This window comes from Trichosurus vulpecula, chromosome 5 (genome assembly GCF_011100635.1).
Source record: "Trichosurus vulpecula isolate mTriVul1 chromosome 5, mTriVul1.pri, whole genome shotgun sequence".
NCBI lineage: Eukaryota > Metazoa > Chordata > Mammalia > Diprotodontia > Phalangeridae > Trichosurus > Trichosurus vulpecula.
In genome coordinates, this window is record NC_050577.1 from 27,777,532 (window position 1) to 27,803,330 (window position 25,799).

The following is a 25,799-nucleotide window of genomic DNA, read 5'->3' on the forward strand; positions in this document are numbered from 1 at the left end:
TGGTCAGTCATTTTTCAGTCGTCCGATTCTTCATGACCCCATTTGGGGTTATCTCAGCAAAGATACTGGAGTGATTTGCCATTTCCTTCTCCAGCTCATTTTACAGATGAGGAAACTGAGGCAAACAGTGAAGTGACTCGCCCAGGGTCACACAGCTCGTAAATGTCTGAGGCCAGATTTGAACTCTGGAAGCTGAGTCTTCCTGACTCCAGGCCCAGTGCTCCATCCACTGTGCTTCCTAGTTGCCCCTATGAATGAGTGCTCACTATTACTATGAGTGTGAGTATTGCATCCCATCTATGCCTCTCCATCCTGCGTAACGTACTCATATCTTCCCATACATTTGCTGTCGGGGGTCCTTCTTGTGTTCTTGCAGACTATACATGATTGGCCTGTTTTTTTCCCCAGTTGTGCATTTTTCTCATGTCTTTTTTTGTTGCCCTTTCTGTGTCCCAAGTCTTGTGCTAGGTATTAAGGATATAGTTATAAAAATAAGACTGCCTACCTTCAAGTTCAGTGGAAGAAATCAGAAGAGATTTTGACTTCGCCCAAGTTACACTGACCAGTAGAATTTGGGCAAGAGCCCAGGACTTTTAATTCCCAATTTCAATGTTCTCTCCACTACACTGCGATGTTGATGTACAATTATACTACATTAAGCTAATGGACAATCAATGTATGGTATATTTTTGCCCATTTGGTAGGATTTGATGAATAATTTAAAATTATTTTTTTAGTTCATAAATGCTGTATTTATATTTGTGAAATTTTAAAAACTAGTTTAAGGTCAATTCTTCATTTAGAAATGCACTTCTCTATTATGACAGTTTTTAAAAATTTGTTTTTTTTATTCTAAACTTACCAGATAAATTGATAGATATATAAAATGGAAGAGAAAAAGAGAATTGTATGTGAAACCATGAATCTTAAGTATATACAGCTTCCTCTTCCTTTGAAGTACACAAGTTCAGTGTCTTTTTAAGCTGCATGACATAGTTCTTATAGGGGGAAAATACTTCTTTTGGGGGGGGAGTGTTATCAGGAACTCTTAATGCAGAAATGCCTATGAAAGAAAGCTGCACCTGCTCTAGAACTTGGAACCTAAGTGAGGTGCTTGGGGTCACTGGGTCATTTTATTTTCTTCTGTGTCAGAAGTGGTTATTGAACGGAAGGCTTCCTGATTCAGAGGTTGGCTCTACATCCACTACAACACACTGTCTCTCAAAAACTATGGCTATGGATAAATAATAAGCTATGTGCCAATATACAATAAGGTATCTAATAAATCAAAGTAATTTCAAGGAAGACTAACAATTAGGGGAAGCCACTGTCGGAAAATATCTTGTACTGTGTCTGCTACTTGCCAGAAATGATACCTGATGGAGTCTGGGGATTTTTATAAGGTAGAAATGAGGAGGGGCAACATTCTAGACATACTGAGCCACCTGCCCTTAAGGTGTCTTTTGGGGGGGTTGAAATCTTTCCCTCGGGGAGCGGGAGTGAAGCAGCATGTGAAGGAAAGGGAGGCCGGCAGGATCCCTCTTTCGGAAGCCCTCTCATGCCAGGCAGAGGCATCTCTATTTTGTCCTGTGGGTGAAAGGAAGCTGTTGAATATTTCTTTTGGAAGAATGACATCATTCCATTTACAGTTTGGGCTCTTGGCATCTCCTTGGAGTTTGAAAGTCAGGGCTCAGGTTGTGTTGCTAAATTGTCCAAAGAGTAACTGCTGGGCTAGCCCTGAACTGCTGTCTTCTTCCATGTTTGACTGGTGGTGACATCAGCTTCCTGTATTTTCCCCAGCTCCTAGCATAATGCTTTGCTCATAGTAGGCACATAGTAAATGCCTGTTGAATTACTAGTATCATGAAATTGGAAGGGATCTTGTGTGTCAAGCATCTGCTATAGCCCTTACCTGAAGCATGAATTTCCTAGACTGCCACTATCAACTGGTTATGTAGTCTCTGCTTAAATTTCAGTGGTAGTGATTTTTTTAGTAGCTTTAATTTTCAGGAAGGTTTTCTCTTGAGGTGAGATTTGTTTTCCTCAAATTTCGGTCTGACAGATATTATGCATCTACTACATACCAAGGCATAAAGATAGATGTTGAACTTTGAGAGGCACAAACAAAATAGTTCCTTTCTTAAAATATCGTACCCTCTAAAACATGGACACAGATTTGAAAAACAGATGAACATTTATAGAAGGAAGAGAGCCCTAATAACTGGAAGAATCGGGAAAGACTTCCTTTTATGAGGGGACATGAACTGAACCTTGAATAGAGATGGGAATCCTCAGCTTTGGACAGAAGCGTAGGGTGGGAGGAAGAACAGTCTGAAGAAATGGAGATGAAAGGCCAAACTGGGCAAAGAGCCAAGAGTGGGCCCGTTTGACTGGAGCATAGCATGGGTGAAGAAAGAAAGGTATGGAAGTATAGGTGGGAGCTGTGTTCTAGAGAGCTTTCAATACCAGGTTTGGGAGTTTGCACAACAGTTCTTAACCTGGAATCCATGGACTCCCAAGGGTGCATAGATTAAAGGGGGACCAGGAACTTGGATGAGAAATAAATTTGCATCTTTACTTTTACTAATATCTAATTGAATTTTAACATTTCCTTCAATTGTGAATTAAAAAAATAAAGTTGTCCATAGGCCTCCCTAGATTGCCAAAGGGTTCCATGACTAGGAAAATCAATGGAGATGTTTCAACAAGGGCATGATGTCACATGTGTGCCTTAGGAAGATTATTTTAGCAGTTGTGTGAGAGATGAGATCTGAGAGGGGGAGAAATTGGATGCCGGCAGACTAACTAGGAAATTAATAGTGTACAGCAGAGGAGATGAGGGACTGAAGGAGGATAGTGGCCATGTGGATAAATCAGAGCTAATTTTAATAGCTGTGGTATTAGGGAAAGGAAAAAGACAGCTGATTTCATAAGGTTGGAATGGGTTTGAATCAAAGATGACTTTTAAAACTGATTTTTGAAGATGTCATGGTTATCAATTAGGGAGAAATGTAGGTGACTTTGAATTTGTTCAACGTGATGGGTGGGAATTTATTTTGAAAGATTACTTCTTCGCTTATATTATTTTCTGCTTTATGTATGAAATAGAATCACTATAGTTAGTCTGTATTACTGTAAAAAGTGGAAAATATTTTTGTTTACGTAACTTAAGTTTTTAAATTTCCTTTTTATTCTTGACATAGGCTAAGATGAGTCCAATAGTAGGAATGGTTAATTCTTAAAGTGGATAATGTACTATTTCAGAGAACTCTTCTGTCTTCTTGTTATAAAGCTTCCTCCTTATTCCTGCCTGTGCGTGCACAGGGATTAAATGATATGAAATTGTTAGACAAAAAATTAAAAGCTTTTGGAGAGTTATGATATAGTTAATCAAGGTGGTTATGTTTTGGCAATTTTCTTTTTCCAATTAGAACTTAAACGGCATATTAACTGTATACTTTTTGAAATTATAGCTGTACATCTATGATGAGCAAAATCAGCTAGTTCTGTGTGGAATTTTTTTTCGTTTGACGTTTTGTGGCAGTTGTACAAGCCATAATATTATCTGATTATTCTGGTTTAATAGTCCTAAGATGGTGCTTGTGACTTAAAAAAGAAACAGCTACAGAATTAGGAATGCCATCAGGTGTGTTGACCTCAATTCCTAACTATGCATTTTTCTTTTATTAACTTTTTGCATGCTGTCTTTCATATCAGGAGATAAAAGCTAAACATTGTTAGCTATTTCTGAAGGAATTATAGAATGCTGAATTGGCAGGACAACTTAGAAATTTGGAAATACAGAGTAAAATCTTCTACAGCAGATGTCTCAAAACGGGTGGAACAAAATAAATAAAAATACATTAGAATACAGATGATATGTGGTTTTCTGTCAATATGTAGCCAGAGAGTTTAGTGGCCCCTCTTCTATTTGACAAACTTTGCCTCAGGGTACATGTTGGCAGAGTTCCGGAGTGTCACTAGGAACCGGATTAAAATGTCACTAGGAAATGTTTTTAACAGACTAGAAACACAACATAGGTAATGTTAATTTGTGGTTTTCTAAGTCACCTGGGATCTGTTTCTATTTGTTTGGCACCACCGCTCTGCGGCGGACCTAATGAGTGATCATTTTGCCTCTGCCTAATGCTTCCCTTAATGGGAGGCCTTGCTTCTTAAGGCAGTTGGTTGGCTAACTCAAAAACAAGAGCTGAAAGTTTATCATCTCATCTTGGTTATTAGTTCAGGAAGAATCAGTGACCTCTTGAAAAAGCTTTGCATTTTAGCTGCATTGAATTGTAGGGGTGACTTTTAATAGGTAATATCATTCCTGTGAGGTAAGAAATCCGAAATTAGGACTGTTTTTGGTAGAAATTGGGGGAATACGTAAATGGTTATTTTTTCACTTAAGATATTTGGACGGACTTTGAGAGGGTAAATGAGAAAGTCCTGAAATAGGTGTGAGATTGATAATTGCAGATAGTATTTTGTAGCCAGTGTATAGGCATTGATTTTTCTTGTTCCAAATTTCTTTAGCAGCTAGCATTTATATAGAAGTGCTTTCCATGTTACCTCATTGGATTCTCTCAGCTCTCCTGAAAGGTAGATGCTATTATCACCCCCGTTTTACAGATCAGGAAACTGGTCTGGAAAAGGTTAGATGATTTGCCCAGGGTCACACAGTGAGGCAGTGTTTGAAGCAGGACTCAAATTCAGGTCTTCCTGATCTTAAGTCCAGTACTTTCACCTCTATGCCATGTAGTGGCCTCTTGAGAGATCAGAAGAAATGGTATATTTCTATATGATTGATATATTGAATATAAGTGGCAGTGCAAATAGAAGAAAATTCTTTTTTTTTTTGTTACCACCAAAAGTGCTGCTATGAATGTGTTTGATCTCCTTGGAGATATATGCCCAGTAGTAGCATCTTGGGGTCAAGATCTGAACAGTTAGGTCACTCATAATTCCAACTTTTTTTCCAGAATTGGTTGGACCAATTTATACCATCATCAGCCGTATTATTAGTATTCTTGACTTCCCACAGAGCTTCTGACATTCGCTGTTTCTGACTTTTGTGAATTTGCTGGCAAAAGGTTGAGGTCTCAATTGTTCTAATGTGAATTTCTCCTGTCCTTAGTGCTATAGCACAGTCTTTGCTGTGGGCTTTTGACGGACTGTAAGTTGTAGCATAGTTGCAGATTTACATTGGGGTGGGGGACTGAGACTCCATCACCTCTAGGATCAAATACAAAATCCTGTTTGGCTTTAAAGCCTGGCTCCTTCCTATCTTTCCAGCCTTCTTATATCTCACCCATAATACTCTGTGACCCAGTGACCCTGGCCTCCTAGCTGTTCTCTCACAAGACCCTCAGTCTCCTGACTGTCTGTGCTGTCACTGTGTGTTTTCCACACCTGTGTCCTAGACTCTTGGACTTCCCTCAAGTTCCAGCTAAAATAGAGTCTTCTACAAGAAGCACTTCCCAATCCTCCTTATCACCCACGCCTTCCTTCTCTTAATTTTCTCTAATTTATCCAGTACATAGTTGTGTTCATGTCTCCCCTGCTGGACTGAGAATTCCTGAAGAGAAAAGACTCCTTTTATTGGGGGGAGGAGGCTTTTGTTTTTTGTCTTTTTTTGAATCCCCAGCTCTTAGCAGTGCCTAGCACATGGTAGATTAATAAATATAGACTGTCTTATGCACTGCTACCAGATTAACCTTCCTAAAGCACTGTTCTGATTAACACTGCTCGCCTTAACCACCTTGCCTAAAAGTTTTTCATAGCTCTCTTTTCCTTTGCAGAGTAAAATCTGGACTCCTTAATCTAGCATTCAGGAGCCATGATCTGACTTAAGTCTCTTTTTTTCAGAAAGGTCATGCTTTTCTTATATGTTTTCTTAAGATTGGGACTTATATATGACACTGTTAAAACAATTAGGCTCATTTTAATCCTAGAGGTATTATAATGGCCCTTGAGATCCACATTTTTTTCTTTAGCTTTAGGGAGTTAATTTTAGACAGAAGGTTATGAGTTCAGACACAGTAGTTCCAGTTAGGAAAAATCCTAATGTTTAGGCAGAGGTTGTACTCTGTGCCTAAATTTACATTTCTATCTGTCTCTTCTTATATTCCTTGGCCTCTTTGTGGCTAAGGCAGAATTTAGATATACTGGAAATGTTTGGGTGATAAAATAGCAGATTATATTATGTTGTCTGTGGATAGAGGTGCACTGGAAAGGAAAGTTGAGGAAACAGCAGACTTTTTCTTGGTACTTCCTCAGTTTTTAGGTAGGTGACTCCACTACTGGCACCAGTTTTCTGCTCTGAGGTGCTTCTAAAGTTGATATCCTTCTTCAGTCTCTCAGTTTTACTCTCTTTTCCTTTCTGTGAGCTGCTGGGTCTTGGCTCCCCTCTGTATAGTATTCTGAGATGGCTCCACATTTTTATACAAATTCTTTAGGATGTGACAGGTATGCATTAATTCAAGGAGGAGTAGGACCATATTCCTGAACAGTTAGGAACAGAGAAACATTGTCATATAATGAAAGTCCTTACGTTTGAGGGAATGAAGATAATCAGTTGAGTGCCACCCTTACCTATTTGGGAGTTAGAGAGGATGTCAGCAGCCATCTTGCCCAACCCATCCTTGGAAGGAATCCTCATATCACTCAACCCACCAGTGATCATTCGTCCTGTTCTGGAAGAGCTTTAGGGAAGGGCAGCCTAGAGCCTTTCGAGGCAGCCCATTCAACTTTTGAGTTACTCTATTTGTTGGCAAGCTTTTCTTGACATCCAGTCTAACTTTGCTGTATTCCAATTGCTTACTCCCCTTGTTCTGCCCTGTAGACCCCAGCAGAGCAAATTGAATCCTTCCTCCACCTGATAGCCCTTCAGGTACTTGAAGGAAACAGTTGGGTGTCTCCTGAATCCTTCCCTTAGGGTAGATATCCTTGGTTCTTTCCGCTGATCTTCCTGATTGCCTCTTCTGGCCATTTTCTAGCTTATCAATAGCTTCCTTAGATAGTGGTACTGAAATGAACACAACTCTCCACAGTAGGCCTGCTTTCTGAAAGCACAGGGTACCATGGGATTACCGCTTTCCCCTTTCTGGAAGTTAGGATCCTTGTAACACAGCTCAAAACCCCATTGGCTTTTTTGGATGTTCTAACACTGCTCACTCAGTTAAAATTGCAGTTCATTAAAAATCCCATGCTTTTGTTCAGAAGCACTGTTGTCTATTCCTGTCTCCCCAGGTGTATACTTGCGAGGAAGGTAATTTTTGTACCTAATTGTAAGACTTTTTGTGCCCATTGAATTTCATCTAAATTTTTGTTGTTATTTAGTCATTTCAGTTGTGTTTGATTCTTTGTGACTCCATTTGGGTTTTCTTGGCAAAGGAAACCTGGAGTGGTCTGCCATTTCCTTGTGCTCATTCTACAGATGAGGAAACTGAGGAAAACAGGGCTAAGTGACTTGCCCAGGGTCACACATGATTTTGTTTAATGCTTCAGACTGTCAGACTCCTTTTTGGAGTCTGACTTTGCTTTCTAGTGTGTTAGTGCTTTCTCTCTGTCGCGGTCGCTCAACTTTCATCTGCAGAGATGATGAACATATATCTCCATCTGTGCTGATAAAAGTGTATATTTATAATCTTTTTGATAAGGACCATGTTTTTCCATTTATTTAGTAGATTTGATCTGTTACGAATAACATTTGGCGCTTATTGACCCTTAAGAAGGAGCTTGTTCTTTCATACTACATGATTTCCTTGGGGAAATGTATAATGCTGGGGCCTTCCCTATTCCCACCCACCTATCTGGAAAACCTGAGAAATCAAAGAGGAGTGAGTCTTTCAGATCCTTTATTTAGTACCACTTTCTCTTGTGCTTTGGGGCAGAAGTTGGTGCCTCAGACCTGAAGGTTTAACTGCAAAGGTTATCATTAAAAAAATTGGTGATGTCTATATCATAATAGGAAAGCTTTTCAGAATTCCTAAGTTGACAATGCTCTAATCTTGAATCACAATTTTTGATATTAATCTTCACTGTAATTTGAATTCCGTGTAGTTTTTTTTTCAGTAAGGGGTAGAATGATAAATTTGAATGTGTGAATAGAATTTGTCTTTAGGATAAGGCTGCTTTATTTCTCAGTCTATATCTTTGTATACAGTTAGAAAATCATTATCTTCTGTTTGTAAACACATTACTAGAATTAGATTAGGATAACAAAGGGCATTAGTAATCATTTATAAAATGCTACACAAATTATTACTCTGTATGTCTGCTTTTCATTTGCCTTTAATAAAATAAAACAAACATTGATTAAAGGGCATGCTGGAAGCATGATGCAGTGCAATTGAAAAAGTTCCAATGAAAATGTTAAAAGATTGTCCTTCTAAAGCAGGGGACCCTAACCTTTTTTGTGTCATGGGCTTCCTCTCAGAATAATGTTTTTAAATGCATAAAATATATAGGATTACAAGAGAAGTCAATTATGCTGAAATACAGTTATCAAAATATTTTGAAAATTCATAAACCTCAGATTAAAAACTTCCTTTCTAAAGACAAAAAGTAGCCACATATTGTGTCACTTCATCATAGAATGCGTTTGACGGCAGCAGTTTATCCTCTTTTTATTTCATGTATCCAAGGTAATTTATACCATTCTGAAGAGGTACTGAAGAGGTCTGGCATTGAAGTTTGCAAGTTTGCAATCATTGCAAGTTTGGGGCCTAGCTTTAAGGATGACTAATCTATTACTCTCTTCTCCCCTTCCTCTTAATAATTGCTTGGCCAGTGTTTTAGGTCTCTGCTAGAAATGTCATCTAGTTAATATGCTGACAGATAAGCGCGTGGTAGGTCAGAATAATAAGGACAGTGATGCTAAGTGATTAAATGGTTTGGGCAATTTTAATAAATCGAGCATTAGAAGCCAATGAGGTCTGCGGCATTCATTGGCTTTCCCTTGCTAAAATTGTGGAAGCACAGTCTCTGCCCTCTTAATTCATGATTTTACCTGGTGGTGTGTGATATTTTATATTGCTTTTCATTATTTTTTTTTTGCCTGTATATAGTTCTAAGTCTTTCTATGCAGGTATTTCTTACCAGAGGATGAGGAGGTAGGATTATTTGCTGTCATTTTAGTCTTTTGTTACCCACCATAGGGCAATCATCATCTTTTAAAGGTTTATTTCGTCCCCGTGCTTTTGTTAATGATAGTGTACAAGATACTGTAGCTTTAATTTGGATGAATGTGCTTGAAAAGAAGCCATTTTGGAATTCTTTGCTAAGCCTTTAGCCATTAGAACATTCAGTTATTTATTTATAGCCCTATGGCTAATGCGTATTCATACCTATTCCTGAAGTTGGCATTATTCCTGTTTGGAAGGTGATATGTCAGCTTAACTCATTCACACCTGTTTAACAAATGTGCCAGCAATGATCTGCAGGGATTCAAGGAAGGAGAAAGATATTTGTGGCTTGTTCACCTGGGACTTTCAGCACCATGGATTATATTTCCCTTAGCATCTGGGGAACTTAAAAAAATTGCCAAATATCCAAATATGAGGCATTTGATTTAGCTTTTATAAAGGTAAACCTATAGCAGCTAATATTATTATGGTGTTATTTCTGTTGGGAAGGAGCTATATTTAAAAATTTATACTCTGCAGGGTTTTTTTTCCTCTTTGGAAGAAGTTGGCAGTCACTTAACAGCTGAGTTTTGCCCTGATAATTAACATAATACCTAACTGCTTGACCTTTTGTAGTGTGGCATCCAACAGTCACCTCATCAGTGTAGCTATTAGTCATGAATGTTTTATTTCAATGTTGAAAAATAATTATGTAGTTATTTTGCTGTGCTAAAAAATCTTTTCATGTATGAATAAATGAGAAGAGTTGATTCTAGAAAAAAGTTAATTTCTTACTATAGAATATTATTAAGCAAATCCAAAACCAACTTCTGGTGTGTTTTTTTCCCCTTTTGATAGGACTAAATTGGATCCCCTCAAGTTAAAAACATCTAACAACCCAGTACCCAGGATCTCAGGGTCAGAGGATAGCATACCCATTTATTTCCTCTAAAATTGACTTTTATTTTCCACCAACCAAGTGGGACTTAGAAAAGTACCTTCTCTCATTATGAATAGAAGTATATGGATATCAGTTAAATTAGCAAATAATTATTTTATACAGGTAAAAAAATTGTAAAGAAATTCATTCAAAAGAACAGAAGGTCAAGAATATTGAAAGAATCAATGAAAAAAATGTAAAGGAGGTAGCCTTACCAGTTCCAGATTTCGGACTATATTACAAAGTGGTAATCATCAAAACCAGTGGTACTGGCTGAGAAATAGGGTTGTGGATCACTGGAATTGTTTAGATGCATAATAGTAGTAGTAAATTACTATGGTAGTAATCGTAGTAAATTACCATAGTACCCTAGTGTTTTATAAGTCCAAAGAGCCAAGCTTTTGGAGCAAGAATTCAGCATTTGAGAAAAAGGCTGGGAAAACTGGAAAGCAATTTGGCAGAACTAGGCAATGGCCAACATCTTGCATGTACCAAGATAAAGTAAAAATGGGTACATGATTTAGATATAAAGGGTGATACCATAAGCAGTTAGGGGAGCCTGCAGTATTTTACCCGTCAGATCTATGGAGGGAATAGTTTATAAACAAACGAGAGAGAGTGTCACAGGTTGTAAAATAGATGAATAAAATAAATAAAGTTAATCCAGCCAAAATTAGAAGAAAAACAAAATAAGGAAAAAATTTTACAGCAAGTTCCTTTGATAAAGGCTTCAGTTCTCAAATACATAGGGAACTGAGACAAATTTATAAACATAAGAGCTATTTCCCACTTGATAAATGGTCAAAGTATATGAACAGGCAGTTTTCAGAAGAAGAAATCAGAGTTATCAGTAGTCACATAAAAATGCTCTAAATCACTACTGATTTAGAGAAATGCAAATTAAAACAATTCTGAGATACTGCCTTAAAAGTGTTGAATTAACCCTACAGAAAAATGACAAATGCTGAAGGGCATGTATAAGAATTTTGACACTAATGCGCTGTATGTGAACTAGTCCAACTGTTCTGGAGAACAATTTGGAACTATGTCCAAAGGGATGGCCCGTTTAATTAAAATTTAAAAAAAAATCAAACTGGGAGGGGAAGACCCTCAGGGTTCTGGGCCAAAAGAGAAACAGTTACTGTTTGGTATTTACATTCACTGTGTGCGGGTAGGGCAGGGACTGATTGTCCAATTTGTGGAGCTCCAGAGTGAACTGGGTTTAAGCTTGGTTTTTGAGAAAGAAATCTAGCCAGTAAACCCAAAGTTAAGGTGATTATGGTAGAATACTATTACGGTATAAGACATGACAAACAGGATGCTTTCAGAAAAACCTGAGAATTCTTACATGAACTAATTGAAAGTAAAGTGAGCAGAACAAGGAGAACATCATACACAGTAACAGTAGTATTGTAAGGATGATCAGCTGTGAAAGACTTAGCTACTCTGATCGAGATAATGATCCAAGATAGTTCCAAAGGACTCATGATGAAAGATTTTATCGACCTCCAGAGAAAAAATTGATGAACTCTGAAAGCAGGATGAAGCATACTTTTAAAAAATTCTTTATTTTTGTTGTTTTCTTGTGGAATGTGGCTAATAAGGACATGCGTTTTGAATGACTTCACATGTATAATCAATATCAAATTGCCTTCTGAAGGTGGAGGAAGAGAATTTTTAATTCAAAAATTAAATTATTTTACATGGAATTGAGAAATATTTAATGAAATAAGTAAAAATGATTTTTTAAAAAAGGTAAAAAAGTGTAGAACTATGCAGTTGTTCAGTTAAGCAACCATTTATTAACCACTCTGTGATAGTCCTAGGTTTTGGGGATACAAAGTCAAGAAACTCTTTCTTCTTCGGTATCTTTTTTTGCTGGGCCCTGAGAGTGGGGGCTAAGTGTGACAAGTAATAATGTACTTATTAATGTACAGGACACCACTAAAGGGCCCTCAAAATCCATCTAATCCCCATCTCCTGTCTGAGCAATAACCCAGTGTACATCTAAAGACCTCTAGCGCCAAGGAGCTCACCCTCCTGGGGGCTCCTTCTCTTTGTAGGTAGTGCTGATGGCGAGGCCTGTAGTTGCTTCTTTCTAACTTTAATAAGTTGCTTGTAGTTTTGCCCTCCGGGGCCAAGGAGAACGTTTGTGAGAGCTACATCTAGTACGCCAGATGTTTGGCCAGGGTACAGCTGGAGGGTTGGGGGAACAGCACTTTCCTACTCCTAGAACCCTCTGCTTCTCCTAATTTAGCCTAAGGCCAGGTTAGCTAATTTTTTTGGTTTTAGTGTCACTCTGTTCACTCCTTTTGAGTAAAAGTCAACTAAAGCTCTGAGGATCTTTTTCAGATGCATTACTCTCTAGCCAGGACTTGAGACTTGTAGGAAGTAAAAGTTGGGAAAAAAAGTATTTGAGCAAGACAACTGGTACATTTTAAAATCTTGTCTATCCCTGCAGTTGTGGCGTATGATTGCAGCATAATTTGGGACACTTCATGATCCAAGCATTTGATTCTGTCAAATGGATCTGTGATCTCATTGGTCTAGAAGGTCCCTTCAGTGGTAGAGGTGGTTCACCATCCATGTCTGCTCGTCCTTCATGACTCATCCAGTGTACTGTTCAAGAATTTAGTTTGGCTAAGGTCTCTGCTTTGGTGTTTGGGCTATAGGAGGAGGAGATCAAAGGTGCCCTAAGGGAAATCACCTTTTTTGGTACTGGTGGGAATATCATGATCAGGCACCTCCCACAAATACTTGTGCATGCCCTCTCATGGGCTACCTCAGCTCTCCACCCCCCCCCCCCCCCCGCCCTTTTATAACCTGTTCTCTTGTGAGCAGGCCTAATTACCCATGAACATATATCCACCCCAGCTTTCTCCCCTTACTGTGCTTTCCTAGTTCTCTTCCCTTCTCAATCAAGTTATACTCTTTTCCCCCAGTTAACATGGGGTTAGGTCCAGGTTCCCATTCGGTTACCTTAAGACCCGGCTTCTTGGCAAAAGTGAAGAATTCTGTCCTAATGCTTTTCTTTGGCTGTTTTGGATACTTTTTCTGTCTATAGAGATCATGATTGAACTGCTTTATGTCTTAGTGGTTTCATAAGTTAATATAACTCTTGTACCCTCCAAAAATTTTACCTGGCAACCAACCTTCTGATAATGAGCTCCTTGGAACTGAATTTAGCTAAGCTGGGCTTTAGCTGACTGAGGCCTATCCCTGAAGTTTTTCACCTTAGTAGGACCAGGTAGTTTTTATTTCACTGTCTTAGCTTTGGAGAATCTTGTAGTGAAAGAAATAGTTTTCTGACGTGGATTTTCAGAATTGCATGCCACATGTGTATAATACCTAATTCTTCATGTGATTGTCCATAAGGAGAATCCCACTTCCTATTTTAATTAAGCAACCCAGGATATCCAATTCCTTGGACATTGGGATAGTCAGTCCCTCCTTACTCCTCCCCTATACATACCCACCCACACACTTGCACTCTCCCCCCGCTCTCGATGCTGACGTAGATGAATGAATGAATGACTATAATTTGCTTTATGTTTTTAGGGTCCTGATGAAGAAGCAGTTGTGGATCTTGGAAAAACCAGTTCGACCATCAATACCAAATTTGAAAGGGAAGAACTAGAAAGTAAGTACTTGAACATAATTAAGTCTATAGTGGAGTATAAACCTATATCTGATTACTCCTGATAAATATGACTTTTTCAATTTATATATTTATTAGAGGATATGGCCTGTACATCAGTATTCTCACTTCTCTATATGAAATTCCATTTTAAAATATTGATGACTGAAGAGATTTCAGGTTATCTTTCAGATGTCACAGACATATAGCAGTTTTAGAGTCTTGGATTTACAAAATTGGGGGGCTGAGCTTAAAGTCAGAGTAAAAGAAGTCAGGAACAGGCACTTTTCCCATTTCTTACTTCTGATAAAAAATAAGATCATAAGTTTAGAGTGTGAAGGGGAAAGTGAAGGGAGCACAGAGGTTGTCCAGTAGATCAGGCAACTGAAGCCTGCCTGTTATGCTCCTTATCCATGGATTTCACTCCAGAGACCCTTGGTTTCCTTAGTGTGGGTATGCTCTTCTCCAGGAAAGGCTGCAGCTGCTTCTGGGTCTTAGTAGCCTTTGTTGCTGTGGCTAAAAACATGTCTTAGACAGATGGTCAGTCCTGTGGCAATGAGCCTCTTTGAACTCATTAACAGTCATGGATGGAGGCTGTTCTTAAAGCATTTTCTGCTTAGTATGACCTTCAAGAAGCCAGTGTCACTTGTATTCTAAAATAGGACTAGGGGTTTATGAAGAAATTAGCTATAATTTAGAGGCATAGGATCAGATTACATACTATGTGAAGCAGTAAGTTATCATTAAGCAATCAACTTGTAGCCATGTTATCCTTCAAATTCTTTAATAACTTAGATGCTTAAGTAAGGATCATAGATTGAGAGCTAGGAGGGGCATGAGAAGTAATCTAATCCAATCTCACTTTACAGATAAAGAAACTGAGACCCAGACAGGCTAAGTGGTTTACTGAAGACCAGTGGACAGAGCAAGGATTTGAAACCATGTCCTCTGTTTTTCCAGAGATTTAAAGAAAATTTTTTTATTGGAACTGACTAGATAATGTCTTGTCTTGTCTGTTCCTCTTACTGTAAATATTGAAACATCGCTTGGCATAATGAAACTTATTTCTTCCTCCTGCTGTTTTTTTTCTGGCTTAGTTTTTTTGTTTAAGGCTTCCACTTGAGGATTGAATGGTGAGGTTCTCTTTCAGTCTTGTCACAGGGGTGTTTGTGGGTTGGTATGCCAAAAGGACTGTGGGAGTCCTTTCTGGAGCCCCTGGAGAATACCTGAAATGAGCCACTCGTTCTGTTTGTAAAGACTTAGCTCTTTGCTCCTTGTGTCCTGAAGGGTTCTCACAGTTTAGTTCTCAGAAATGTGAGAAAGTGGAGTGACTGTAAGGAAAAGGATGACCACTGATGTCATTGTGAATGACCAGCTAGGTGGTGCAGTGAGTGCAGAGCTGGGCCTGGAGTTCCAATCCAGCATTAGGCACTTGCTAGCTCTGTGACCCCAGGCGTGTCATTGAGTGTCTCTCTGCCTTAGTTTCCTCAGCTGGGAAGCAGGGATAATGATAGCACCCGCATGTCAGAGTTGTTTTAAGGATCATATGGTATAGCGCTTAGCGCAGTGCCTGGTATGTGGTATGTGGTAGGTGCTAGATAAATGTCAGCTTTTGTTATTATTAATTGTGATCCTCAGCAATAGCTCAAAAAATTGTTGGTATATTCGAGTGACTGGTATGAACCTTACCTGCATCTGAGAAGCATGTGTTTTAGTTTAGGTCCTAAATCCCCAGAGTCATAGGAATTAAATTTTCTTGGTAAGAATTTGAGTTTTCATAGCCATGACATGTTGTACTTTATTCACTCCATAAAGATTATTCTTTCACCATTGAGTGCAGGGCTGTAGAGCTGTCACTTCCAAAAAGAGATTTGATTTTTGGGGAAGGACAGGAGCAGAAATTGGGAGTCCTTTCTTGACTGAGCTTGGTACCTGGTGGTTCTTTAGCTTTGCACGTCTACATTGGTCAAATTAAACATGGTGCTGTGATTGAAAGGTGAAAGAGGAGTGTCTGGGAGACTCGAGAGAAAACAAAAGAACAGCCAGGACAAGTACTGCTGCCCCCTGTTGTAGATGTAGATGTACATGGGGCTTCATCTTCTCTGGGCTAAGTTTCTCATCTGTAAAATAAAAGGTTTGGACCATATGATCTCTAAGACCTCTTTCAGTTTTAAACCCTGTGATCCTGTGGTTTGTGACATTTAAAAAGTTCTAAAGATAGGATTTCTGGGTAATTTAATCATTTTATTAACAATGCCAGTATGTTTATCAATACAAGGATGGTCATTTGGCCCCCTCTCTCTGAGACCAAAGACTCCTCGTGGCTGTGGGTTCCCAGTTTATATGCTCTTGGAAGAGTAGGTGTTCTTGAGGGTGGCAATCAACTCTGGCTGGTTAACAGTTAATGAGAAAATGAATATTACAGTGAGAAGCTGAGCTATATTTCAGTGAGGGTCTTGGAGTGAGATCATGTCAAAAGAGAGACTATCCCTTTACCCAGACCACCTCCCAGCCTTGGACATTCTGTTCAAAGAATTTATCCTCACTGAAACTTGATAAGAGTACAGTATGGCTTCCCCACCTGACCGGGGTCTGAACAAGATTGTTAAGAAGGTTAATCCATTCTCATTATCAGTAACTTCCTTCAAGAGACTGAACTTTTGAAATTAGGACTTTAGAAAACTCTGAGTCTCCCTAAATCATTGGTTACTAATAATCATTTCTCTCAGGTTGAAAAACAAAGAAAAGTCAGGGGTAAAAAAAGGGTGAATTTCCAATAGTTGACTTTGTGTTCTATAATTTTCGTTGATGATTAATTCACATGGTTTCTTTTAAAATTATTTTAGATTTATAAATATTGAAAGCATTAGAATTTATATTGAAACACCAAAGTCCTGTCAGAAGGTGCCCAGAAAGTGTTGTTACAAGTTTTGGGCTAGAAAATGAAGCCATTAGATAATCAGATAGTGTTTTAATATTGCTAATGGTGGAAATGATGGGCATTAGAAGATAGATCCGGAAAGAAAAGAGCTAGAAGATGGCATTTGATTTAAAAAGAGAGTGATGGCTCATGCCTAACAAGGAATGGCGATGTGTTTGCCTGATGTCACCTCAGATCTAATCAGGAGAACTTTAAACCTAATGGGAAGAGGGAGGGAGAAAGCTGCTGACATAGATCCTCTAAGCTAGATATGCAGTGGGGAAAGGAGAAGAGCTGGATTCTGAGGCAGAATTGAAGCAACCAGCCAGAAGTAAAGTGTCTGTGCTGAACAGCAAGTTTACAGAGTTATCGGGAGTAAGTCGGGTGAATGAGAGAAACCAAGCCACAGAGGTGAATGTGACCCCTGGGTTTCTCTGAGCTTTGGTGGGATGTGGAATACAGCCTTGGAAGGCTGGCCAGGCCATATGAAAATACTAGGTATAAAAAACGAGAGGGAGGGACATAGGTAGCATTAATATTCAGAAGAGAATTTGTGAAGAAATTGAAGAACAAGACAGAGGAGGAGTGTGATAGAGCAATGAGGAGTGTGAGTGTGCACTTATTAGGGTCCCCAAGACTCTCTAAGGGAGTCCTCAAGGTTAAAATTGTTTTCATGATCATACGAGAATGTTTTAATTTCTAACACTGTAAATATTGAAAGCAAGGACGCACATAAGCTTTTTGGGGAGTCATCAGTCATTTTTAAGAGTGTGAAAGGGTCTTTGAAAATTGTGACTACAAGAGCACTTGGAGACATAAAAATTGTGGCAGAATGAAAAGCATGTCATTGGAGTAAACTTGCCTGTGTGGACAGGAAGAGGAAATGGAGATGGAAGGCAGGCTTCAGAGGCACACTGCTAGTCAGGACAGGGCCTTCATTACCTGGCAGCTGGCTAATGCAGAGCAGTTCATCTTTCTGGACTCACTGATAATTTCATACTTAAAAAGTCAGAGGAGCCAAAGAGGGAAACTTCTTATTGTGGACTCAGTTCAATTAATTATTCAGCAGGTATTTATTAAGTACCAACTATGTGCAAGGCACTGGGAATAAAAAGATTAAAATGAAACCATTTTTGCCCTTAAGGAGCTTCTGTTTTATTGGGCGTAAATAATATCCATAAATGCAAATAGAAGAGGGTCTACTCTGGCCTCCCCTGCCAGGCCTCCCAGTATGCTTCATTACAGCTCTCCCCCAAGGTTCTCCGCTCCCCTGAAGAGGGCTGGGAGGGTGTCTAGACTCTCTGCTACTGGCTTCAGCCCTGCCAATGGTATTGCTCTCAGTTTTAGAAGCCCCTATATCCTGGTTCCATTTAACCACTTAACAGTCAGTTAGCATTTTTACAAAGGAATATACTCCAAAGCTTTAGCAAGAACAAATATACAAGTTTCTCCTGGAAGTAGGGGGTTGGAGAGGGAAGAATTCCCCATGTATCACCTTAGTCTCTGGAGGGGGGAAGAGATTTATGTTTTACAGCATAGCATTGTCCTACCAAGTTGCAAATCCAAAACTTGCATTGGGCTCGAGTCCTAGGCACCCTGTCTTCCCACAGTTTTCCTGCTGCGGCTGGCTGTAACATCTAGCCTGGCATCTTTACTTCAGGATTGCTGTGATTCCAGTGCCTACACTCAGAACTGAAAAAAGGACAAACAAAATAGACCAAACAGAACCCAACCTTGGGGCCACAGGGTAGAAAAGGGGGAAGAGGGAAAGTAGCCATTTCCCCACACGTTGCTAGCTCATGGCACCCATGCTGTGGATGAACATGACCTTTACTCTCCATGGGCACCATGAGGAAAGAGAGTGAGAGAGTCCTAGCCTGTTGCAGCTAAAAAGCCAGTCAAAAAAGGCTCTTTCCACCCGTGTGGTAAAGGAGTGTAGAATGTCCTCTCCCAGGAGCAGATCCTTGCTGTCCCTCATGCTGCTCCCTTCATGGTAGGTGATGTGGGAATGCTTCAGATGCTTCTATTATCTGTATTGCATAACTATGTGCAAAATCAATAGAAAGTCACTTTTGTGGAGCAGGTTCTCAGAAATGGGGGAATCCTGCAGAATAGCCAGACTTGGGAGGACACCAGGCCTTCTGAGAGGTAGAGGTGCAGATGGAATATGTTCCAGGGAAGTTTGTACAAAGGCCTGGAGAGAGGAGATAGGAGTGTTATACGAGGAACAGCAGGCCCATGTGGCTGCCTCTCATAAGCAAGAAGGTAATTAGGGTGAAAATGATGGCCTCTCTCTAGATTAGTAACCTGTGGCCCGAATCCATGACCAAGGAGAGGGAAGGGGGAATAATGTTAGAGGCATCCTGGGAGTTGGGAGAGCAGATGTCAGAGGGTTCAAAGAGGAGATTGTAGGATGCCATGGTCCAAAATTCCAGGGATCAGCAGGAAGATTTCAGACCTGAGTAATTCACTGACAGAAGGGTAGGAGGCCTTCAGTGGCTTTGCTAGAGAGTCAAGGATCTGGGCTTTGCCCCGGGCTGGCTAACATCTTCATCGGTGGCTGGGATAGAATATATGTGGCATGTCCATCAGATCTGCAACTGACACAAAGCTGAGAGGCGTAGTGAAAGCACAGGATGACAGCCTTGGACGCTGTCGATCACTCTTCTCCACACTTTCTTTTCTCTGCGTTTGGGGCACTCTTCCTGCATATCTGACCACTCCTTCTCTGACTTGTTGGCTGGATCCTCCTCCAGGTCACACCCTCTAACCTTAGGTGTCCCTCAGGATTCAGTCCTGGGCCCTCTTCTCTTCCCTGTATACTACTTCACTAGGTGATCTCATCAGCTCCCATGGATTTATCATCTCCATGCTGATGACTCTCAAAGCTCCTTCTGCTGTTCCATTCTCTCTGCTGACTTCCAGTCTCACATCTTTACTTTAGCTGCTTTTCAGACATCTCAAACTGGATGTCCAGGAGACATCTTAAACTCACCCTGTCTGAAACAGATCGTACTATCTTTGCCCTTAGACTTTCCCTACCTCCTACCTTCCCTGTTACTGTAGGCAGCACCACTATTCTTATAGTCCTTCTGGCTCACCACCTAGGAGTCATCCTCTCCTTACTGTCATCCCTCATATCCAAGCTGTTGCCAGGGCCTGTGGATTTCACCTCTGCGACATCTCTCAAGTTCACCTCATTTTCTCCTCTGACACTGCTGCCATCCTGGTGCAGCCTCATCACCTCATACCTGGACTATCTCAATAGGTCCTGGTGGGTCCCTCTCAATTCTCTCCCCATTCAGCCTCCAGAGTGATTTTCCTAAAGAATAAGTCTGATCATATCACTCTTCCTTCTCAGTAAACTCCAGCGGCTTCCTTCTGCCACCAGGGTCAAATACAAAATGTTATCCTTGTCATTCAAAGCCCTTCCGAAACTAGCCCTCTCCTGCCTTTCTGGTCTTGTTATACCCTACTCTCCTACATGTACTTTTCAGTCCAGTGATACCTCTTGGCTGTTGCATGATCAGGACACTCCATCCCTCGCTTGGCACTGGATGTTAGCGCTCTCCCTCCTCTCCAATTTCTGACCTCCCTGTCTTCTTTTAAGCCCCAGCTAAAATCCCACCTTCTGCAGGAAGCCTTCGTACTCCTAGTTACTTTCCTCTCTTACTTATTTCCCATTTTGTACATAGCTTGTTTGTGTATATTTGTTTGTGTCTTCCTTGCTTAGCATAGTGTCTTGTACATAGTAAGCACTTAATAAATATTTATTAACTGACTGATGATAGTTCCTGGTCCAGAAGGACCTTGACAGCTCAGAGAATTGGGATGAATCTAATAAGATGAAATTCAGTATGGGTAAGGTAAAGGCTTATGTTTGAGCATTTTAAAAAGTCAACTTCATAACTATTAGGTGGAGGAAGCTTGGACATCTAACAATTCTGAAAAAAAGATCTGAGTGTTATAGAGGACCACAAGCTCAGTATGAGCAGTGAGATACAGCAGCCAAAAAAGCCCCTGAGATGTTGGGCTGCGCTGAGGGGAGTAGAGTTTCCAGGAAGGGAGAGGCGGTGTTATACTACCCTCAGTCTCTATGCGGAATGTCATGCTCTGTTCTGGGTACCACAACTGAAGAAGGACGTTAACAAGCTAGAGGGAGCTCAGAGCGAGGCAGTCAGTGTGGTGAAGGGCATCAAGTCCATGTGATGTGAAGATTGGTGGAAGGACCTGGGGTTTTTTAGTCTGTAGAAGAGAAAACTTGGAAGCTGAGATTTTAAATCCTTGGACTCTTTGAAGGACTTCTAGGATTAGTTTTGTTCTGTTTGGCTCTGAAGGGCAGAATGATGTAGAGCTTGTTAGCAGCAGAGCAGGCCTGAGGTAGCGCATTCCCTTCTCCTTGGAACGTGAGCATCAGGTGTTCTTACTGCGTCGGCGTCTGCCTCCCCCGTTTCAAGCCAGCCAGCCGTCTCATCTTTTCTATAGCCATTAATGTTTCTCTCTAGTGTTGTAATACTGTAATTAACTTGTGACGTTGATTCTTCCTAGACTGTGCTCTTCAATGAACTATGTGGCCGCCCCAGAAAAATGTTTTTGAAAGTTGGGCTTTTTTCAGGCTGTTCCAATTAGATTACCAAAAAAATTAATTTTATTGAGCTAGAAAAAACAATAACAAAGATATCAAAGGAAATAATGAAAAAATGTAAAAGAAGGAGATTTTAATAGTATCACATCTTAAACTATATTATAAGGCAGTAATTATCAAAACTGCCTGGTACTGACTGAGAAATAGAAAGGTGGATCAGTGGAACAGAATAGACATACAATAAACAGTAGTAAATGATTACAGCAACTTTGTATTTGATAGATGTCAAGATTTAAACTTTGGGGATAAAAATTAACTATTTGGTAAAAATTGTTGGGAAAACTGGAAAGCAGTCTGGCAGAAATTGAGTATAGGCCAAATTTATCAAGATAAGATCAAAATGGATACATGGCCTAGATATAAAGGGAGATATAAAAAAAAACTTAGAAGAACATGGAACATATTACTTGTCAGACTTAGGGATAGGAGAATTTATGAATAAATGAGAGAGAGAGAGCACTGTGAGAGGTAAAGTGGATAATTTAATTATATTAAGTTAAAAAGTTTTTGTACAGGGGCAGCTAGATGGCACAGTGAGTAGAGCACCGGCCCTGGAGTCAGGAGGACCTGAATTCAAATCAGACCTCAGACACTTGACACGCTTACTAGCTGTGTGACCTTGGGCAAGTCACTTAACCCCGGGGCGGGATCCAGCAATCGAGACCGAAAAGGGGCCATTGGACAGGAGAGAACCAAGAGAGAACAGTGCTACCAAAACCTACAGGGGAGAGAATTTCTAGGAGTGTTCTCATCAGTGTCCAGTACTTGGAGAGGTCAAGAAGTTTAAGAATTGAGAAGTAATTTAAGACAAGAAAATTTTCAGTTGGTTTATGAGGTCAGAAGCCAGATCATAGGTGTTCTAGAAATGAGTGAGAGGAGAAGTGGAAATAACTAGACTTTCTTGAATTTAGCTGAGAAGTGGAGGAGAGCTGTTAGATCATGGCCAATGGTTATAAGATCAAGCAAGAGTTTTTTTTAAGGATGGATGAGACATGTTTGTAGTCAGCAGAGAAGGAGCCAGTGAATAGGGAAGATTTGAAGGATACGGGCACTCTGTTGGAAAAAATGGGGGGAGATGCCATCAAGCGTGTATGTATGTGGAAGGGTTTGCATTGGCAAGAAGAGTTCATCAGCATCAGAAATAGGAGTAAAGGAAGTGATGCAGGAGAAGACATCCTTGCCAAGGGATTGTTTCCTTTTTGTATTTGTGTCCTCAGCATTCAGCAGACCTCTTGGCGCTCAGTAGGTGATCTCCCACATTCTCTCTCCTTTCTGGCTTTTCGTATATTGCTTCTTGGTCCTCCTACCTGTGTAATTGCTCTTGGTCATTCTTTTTTTCTGGTCCTTCACATAATACCTCTAACTATGGGACTACCCCAAGACTCTTGGCCTTTTTTTTCCCCTTCTCTCCTTACATTTTCTCACTTGGTGAACTCTTTGACTCCCATAAGTTTACTTTTTTCTGTGTTGATAACTTCCATATCTATCTATCTGGATTGACATCTCAAAATAAACGTATTTGAAACCGAACTCCCAAGCCTACCTTTCTTCCAAACTTTTCTCTTTCTGAGGAGGGCCACCACCATCCACCCAGGTTCACAACCTTGATGTTATCCTGGACTCTCCCTACTCCCTCAGCAGTTCAGTCAGATGCTACAGTTTGTCGTTTCTGCTTCCCTGCCTGCTCTTGTGTCTGTAGTCTTCTGTCTAGTCACATGATAAGCACTCTAGCTTAGCCCTTATCACCTCTAATCTGTCATTTCAAAATAGCCTCCTAATTTGTCTGACTGCCTCAGGTTCTTCCCTTCCACAGAACTGTCCAAAAGCACAGGTGCTACCAATAAACTCCAGTTACTCCCCATTGCCTTGAGGTTCAAATATAAACTTCTCTTTGGCTCTTAAAGCCCTTTATAACCTGGCCCAGGCTTCCTTGTCAGCCCTGTTACACATTACTCCCTTTTTCACCCTTTGCCTCCGAGAGACTGGCCTTCTTGCCAGCCTCCTAAGTGATGTCTCTATGCCTTTGTCCTCTCTTCCCTGTCTTGGAATCCCTCCTTTTTTTAAATGCGTAAGTCAGATGTTGCCTTCCACTCAAGACCTTTGCTGATTCCCTAGGCTGCTAGTGTCTGCCCAAGCCAGATTACCTTGTCCTTATTTTGTGTGTGTTTCCTCGATGCTTCGATGTGTACATATTGTCTTCACCCTTTGAATGAGGACTCTTAGAAGGCAGTGACTTTCACTTTTGTCTTTCTATCTTCAGGGTTTACCAGGAAATCTGACACTTAGTAGGTACTCAGTCTATGAGTGTTGATGGATCCTAAAGATTTTTCTCCTTGGCAGAGAAAGCCGGGGCAGACTGAATGAGCCATCTGCTCTGTCTTTATTTTTATTAAGCTTGAAAATTTATGCTTACAACCCTTTGTTTCCTTTTTTAGTGACTTTTTTTTCATTAAGTATATCATTCTGTTTGAACCACAGAGAGGAAAGGAGTGAATGAAGCAAGCATTTTGCACTTTGGTTTATGTTTTGCGGCAACTGAATAGTTTACATTTGGAACAGATTCCACTATATCCTTGTATGTATTTGCTGTTATGAAACCTTTACTATGTCTTTGGTGCTTTTTTAAAACAGGCCATCGAGCTGTGTATATTGGTGTACATGTCCCATTTAGTAAAGAAAGTCGTCGACGTCATAGACATCGTGGGCACAAGCATCATCATCGAAGAAGAAAAGATAAAGAATCAGATAAGGAAGATGGCCGTGAGTCCCCTTCTTATGGTAAGAAGGTGGGAATACACTTGAGGAGGGTTACTTTTAAGATGGAAAGAGGTGAGGGTAGGGGTTGAAATAGGAGAATGAAGGAATTTGTGCCTTGGTTATTGTAGACCAGATGAATTTACTAGGGACGAGTGAAAGGGGGATAGGGGGATGGGTTTCCTAGAATAAATTTGAGTAAAAATATTAGACAAAGGCTAGTGTTGCTTAATGTTTCTATTTGATGTTGTTAAGAGACAGAAAATAATTATCCTATGACAATTATATTGTCTTTTTGTTGGTCTTCATGTTCTTTTTAAAGCCAGTAGTTTTTTTTCTATCAGCTGTTATGCACAGGTGCCTTAGATATATTTTAAGTGAATGCTGGAAGCCATCTGTAAATACCATTTTTTGGATCAAAAGTTTTTAATATATTCTATATGTTTTTGTTGTTATGATTGAATAAGCTAAGTAGATTGTCATTCCTTAATTTTTTTTCCTAAGGAAGAAACAAATTACTAAGGAAGGACATTAGGATCAGTAAAATTAGAAACAGAAAATATTAACGATGTTTCATCATTTAAAAAGTTTTTCATGGGGTTAAGGCCCTTCTAATGTATTGTAAGACAGGTTATTGAAGCAAAAATCATGAAAAAAACATTTTACTTTTTTCTTTATAGCCAAAAAGAGAAGGGAGAAAAATGAAAACAAAAAGCCACATGTTTGTAGGAAAAATGGTTTCATATATGCCATATATAACACATTCAAAACATAGAAAAATAGGTTAATTCTCACATTTTCACCTATCTCTTTAAAAAGTTTGTATGCAACATCCATCCAGTTAAAGTCCATGTGCTTTTCTCCGTTGAAATGTCATCCAGGTTTTAACAAGAATGACTTTTTTCTGGGAATGTCCTGAGAAGGCTCTGTAAACAATTAGAGAGAAATAGATAAAACTCCCCAGAATCCATTGTAATATCTAGGGAAAAGAAAATGGGTGGGGAAGCTATTCACACTTCATTTTCCTTCACTTTGACTTGTAGTCTTTTCCTTCTCCGCTGGCCTTGGAAGCCTCCTCAGGGGCTTCTCCTCAGCCTTGGCCATCAAAGCTCCTGAGGCCTCTTTTCTTCCCTCCTTGACTGCTCCCTTTGCCACCAAATCCTCCACCATGGCCTCCAAACCACCTGCCTGCTTTTCTGCCATTTCCTCATCTGCCATGACTTCTTTGCCAGCTTTAGCATTTTGTTCCGTAGTGAAATTCATAAAGCCAGGCCCTTTAGGTGACCTTTCCTCTCTGTTCTTGTGCGAGCAGGGCTATAAAACAACTTTTCAGTGTTTGTTCTGTGGTGTCTTTGTACAGGCCTTTGATGAAGTTTTGCATGACTGGCTATGAACTAGTTGATCTACGCCCCTCTAGCTCCGTCCTCTCTTCCCATGTTGTTAAAATCCGGAGCTGCTTTTGCCTCTTGAGTGGAGGAGTGTCTGAGGAATGCAAACCCTTTGGTTCTTCTGTGGTCATCTAGGGCAGCCTGAGAGGCTTGTCTTCTCAGACTCTGGGCGCTCTAGGCTGGGTTATTCAGTACAAGGCTCTTTGAATCTCTGAGCTGGCTGACTTGTCACTCTCACTTCAGGAATTATTTTTTTCACCTGTAGAATTCTCTTGCCTATAATTTTTCTTCCTTCTGTTGTGGTCCAGAGCAAGAGCCTGACAATAGTCTCTCTCATAAGGCCTTGTGCTCTTCAGCCCATCTTAAATCCAATTTAGGCAGTTCCTC

At 40.1% G+C, this 25,799-nt stretch overlaps 1 protein-coding gene across 2 annotated transcripts in view; it reads left to right on the plus strand.

The window, feature by feature from the left end:
* The first annotated feature begins 13,631 nt into the window (after positions 1–13,631).
* Positions 13,632–25,799, plus strand: part of SLC4A7 (solute carrier family 4 member 7) — a 78,135-nt gene continuing 65,967 nt past the window's right edge. For both annotated transcript variants that reach the window (XM_036759028.1, XM_036759029.1), the window contains exons 1-2: positions 13,632–13,708; positions 23,902–24,048. The gene's annotated coding sequence lies outside the window, so the exon portion shown is untranslated. The remainder of the gene's footprint in view (positions 13,709–23,901; positions 24,049–25,799) is intronic.